This window comes from Plecotus auritus (genome assembly GCF_963455305.1).
Source record: "Plecotus auritus genome assembly, chromosome: 3".
NCBI lineage: Eukaryota > Metazoa > Chordata > Mammalia > Chiroptera > Vespertilionidae > Plecotus > Plecotus auritus.
The window spans coordinates 61,290,432-61,294,577 of NC_137772.1; the positions used below are offsets into that span (position 1 = coordinate 61,290,432).

General features: G+C 45.3%; 1 pseudogene across 1 annotated transcript; it reads left to right on the plus strand.

Moving 5' to 3' along the window:
• Positions 1 to 1,070: 1,070 nt before the first annotated feature.
• Positions 1,071 to 3,793, plus strand: LOC308244054 (protein Jade-3-like; annotated as a pseudogene). Its single transcript has 2 exons — positions 1,071 to 1,546; positions 1,761 to 3,793. The product of its transcript is annotated as a protein Jade-3-like (transcript).
• Positions 3,794 to 4,146: the final 353 nt, after the last annotated feature.

The window sequence follows — 4,146 nt, forward strand, 5'->3', positions numbered from 1 at the left end:
GTCAACTTTGAATCTTCTGCTTCCTCCTCTGAACTCTGTTTTCCTTCATATGGAGTCATAGAAAGCATGGAGGTATTTCAAGTGTTGTAGAGAACAAGGCCGGGAATCCTTTCCTTGCCAGATCCACTACCCATGCTAGAATGGTCTGCACAAAAAAATCCTGAACCTCCTAAAGCAGCCGTGGGCAAACTACGGCCCGCGGGCCAGATCCGGCTGTTCTATCCGGTTCTCTTGCTCTCCCCTCCACTCCTTTACTTTGAATTTATATTAGTTCACACAAACACTCCATCCATGCTTTTGTTCCTGCCCTCCGGTCCAGTTTAAGAACCCATTGTGGCCCTCGAGTCAAAAAGTTTGCCCACCCCTGTCCTAAAGTCTCTGGAAGAACAGTAGTCATCAGTGCTTATAATGCAACATTTACAACTCTAAGTGATGCTGAACTCCTTCACCATATTCTATATCACTGGACAAGGAAACATGATGAGCCCAAAGATTTCATGACTCAGCAAGCATCCAGCCAGGGAGTAGATAGACTCCAGTTTCCCCCCTTTGTGGACATCCCCAACATCTAATTCTGTGGGAGTCTTTCCATCATTTAAGTAGGAGAATCCCTTCTTCTCTTCCATGGGGAGGGAATATAATCCTTCATTGCTAACACTAAGCTCTCCTTAGGATGCAAGTCCCCAGTGGCCTTCTCTTTTCTGACTCCTCTCTAACTCTGGGAAGTAAAGAATGATTATGTTTGGGGTGGTTGTGTTGGCTCTACTGCATTTAGTAAGTACTGCCAGGACTGGGAGAGAGAATTCAATTGCTTTCATCTCTCTTTACAAAGGGGTTCTTAATGCATCTTCAATTTTATTTGTGCATTCCTGTCCCAATTATATGGCAAATTTTATGACTGCATAGAGGAGGGTGCCAAGTTAGACCAGCAGAAGCAAGGAGGAGCCAGTGTAGAAGAGAAGATAGTGGCCTTGGTGTTGATCATCCTCCAGGTTGATGTATCTGTTTGAAAACATTTTCCAAATCCTGATTTAAATTCACTTCCCAGCCTGGCCTTCTGACGATGTTCCAAAATGAAATGTCATAGAACTTTCAGCAGCAGTGACAGTTCTGATGAGACTCCTTCCACTTCCCTTACTGGCTTCCCTTACTGGCTCAGTATATAGGAACAAGTCAAAAATCCCAAATGAACACAAGAATTTTACTGAGGTATTCCAGAATGACCTCATGAAACTTTTAGATTCTCACCATATTAATCCTATTACCTCTTTAGGGATACATGGAAAGAAGAATGGGAAAATGGAGTCCAGGTAAAAGCCAATACAGACACTCTTCCACAGCCTTCCCTCAGAATTGTAGTCCAAAAGTTAAAAGGATGTTCTGTTTATCCTCTCCTGGAAGTACATCTACTGCTCTATCCCAGAGGCCACAGAGCATGGCTATATCAACATCAAGGAGCAGGTGGCATCTGTGTACCACTATGACCTAGACGACATGGACATCTTTTGGCTCCAGGAACTCAATGAAGACCTTGCAGCCCTAACTGGTTTGGCTCAGTGGATGAAGCATCAGCCTGAGGACTGAAGGGTTCCCGGTTCGATTTGGTCAAGGGCATGTACCTTGGTTGTGGGCACATCCCCAGGAGGGGGTGTGCAGGAGGCAGCTGATCGATGTTTCTCTCTCATCGATGTTTCAAACTCTCAATCCCTCTCCCTTCCTCTCTGTAAAAAATCAATAAAATATATTAAAAAAAAATTAAGACCTTGCAAAAATGGGTTGTGATCCAGTTGATGAGAATCTTATGGAAAAGACAGAAGTCCTGGAATGCCAATGACATGAAAATATGAACCATACTATTGTGACAGAGGAAGGGCTAGGCATAGAGTATGATGAAGATGTAATCTGTGATTTGTCCTGGTCTCCAGACAGTGAAGAAGAGAATGATATAGTGTTCAGTGATAAGTATAACATCTCTGTATGTCCCCTGGGGAGACTTTTTGCTGTTTACCTGGGAGTCTCTCCTCTGCCTTCAAATCCCTACTACATCATCAGGTTACACCCAGGGCCAGTAACCTTGACCTGATATGGCATCCTTATGGTCCCAGAAGGCAGCTGGATGGCATGCTCCTGTGTCCTGGGCATTCATTCCCAAGCCTGTTATGTCCAAAGGAAGGTGGAGCCAGGAAGACCGCTGGGACAGGTCATGTCAGCTGTGTACTGTAGATTCCAGAGGTCAGCACTGGTTGTCCTGAAAGGATGGAACCAATTGCAATGATCTCCCACATCTCACCTGTTGGTGGGCCTTAGTCTGCTACCTGTGCAAGGTAAAGACAGGGGCTTGCCTTCAGTGCTCAGTGAAAAGCTGCATCACTGATTTCCATGTCGTCTGTGCCTTTGAGCACAGCCTAGAGATGAAGACCATCTTAGATGAGGAGGATGAAGTGAAGTTTAAGTCTTTCTACCTCAAGCACAGCCCAAACAGGCAGAATCTCGGGAAACCCAGTACCCCCTGTACAGGGCTGCAGAGCAGAGCCAGGCCAAAAGCAAGAAGACCAGCCTGCAAGCATGGAAGCTTTGGGAACTGGAGACATTCTATACCTTGGTCAGTGTGGAGATGTGGCCACAGAACTGGGCTGCCCACAGTAACTGGACTTTATAACTACTAGAAACTGAAGAGGAAAAGTAACTGCAATAAGCCATTATTTCCTCTGAAGGAGGATGAAGAAAAAGACCTAGTGCAGCCAAAGGCAGAAAGTACTCATACTCACATGAGAATGCTTATGCATCTTCAGCAAGAACTAGAGTGGGTCTGAAATCTGTGCTACATGATGAGCAGGCAAGAGAAGCTGAAGCTGCCATACAACAAAGTACAGGAATAGATCTTCAGCTTCTTAACCAGGAAATGGCTAAAGGACTTCCTTTGACAAGTACATGAGAAAGCTCATTGTTTTACCCATTACCAAGAAATACCTTAAAGTTAAAAATGCTCAGATCAGCCCCCCCTCAAACAGCTCCACATGGACCCCTCTCTCCTGACAGCAACTCCTCTGTTCACAATACGGGGAGCATGCAAGTGCCCCAGGAATCATTAGAAATGAGAATGAGAGCATACCCAAGGCATCCATTAGAGAGCGAGAATAATCATTTGCTGACCGGTGGGCTTTTCTAGGAATGAATCACAAGATCCCAGTCCTGCTTGGATAACTCCATCTCTGGAGTTCTATCATGGGCAGTCACTGGGAAAACCTCTGGTCCTTCAGGCTGCCTTGCATGGACAGTCCTTAATTGGGAATGGGAAAAAATTAGCCTAACTCCAAGTTTGCCAAATCCAATGGCATTGAGGGGAGCTGGTCTGGGGAGATCACCCCAAAGACAGCTCAAGGGAGATGTTATGTGGCCAGGATTCCATGCTCAGTTCCCACTTAGGCAGCTTTAGAAAACCTATTGTGGAACACTTCAGCAGGTCATTTAAGGAGTCCACCAACATGTGCGTGAGGACCACAGAGGGCCTCCAAGGCTGTGGGAAGACAACCAAGAACATTAACCCCTGGGCGCATCTCAGGGGCAAGCAGCTTGTCAGGCATTCTGAAGGGAAAGCTCCATCCTAGGAAAACAATGGGTATTGTACAGATTTGGAACTGAGTGATTTAAGAGCAGAAGGTGATGAGAATAAAGAGAATGTCAGGGTAAGGAGAGTGAGCTCAGACAGGGAGAATCCTCCCATGACTCTAGACGGAATTGCCATGGTAAAAGCAAGACATATCTCCTCTTCCACAGTTCATTGCAAAGGTAAATAACAACTTCCAAGAATAACTCACTCTTTGCCTTTGCCTTTACCTCATGTGTTGGGCAAAACTCATACACCAAAAGAATTCTGATATATGTTGGAGAGAAACTTTGCTGAAAGGAATAGAAAGAAAGAAATATTTTAAGTATTTAAAATATCCTTGATACCCACTCCACAGGTTTTAGAACCTGTTTGTTGGTCCTGGCTGACCACCTTGGAGGCTGAGGTAGTGTCCCACCTGCTTTTCTATAGCCTAGAGGCACTAGTGAGTGTTGGGGGAGAAAAGTAGAGTGGGAAGGACCTCAGCTGGTCTATGTGTATCCTTCATTGAAGGTCACCAGCTCTGCTCTCTATTTTGG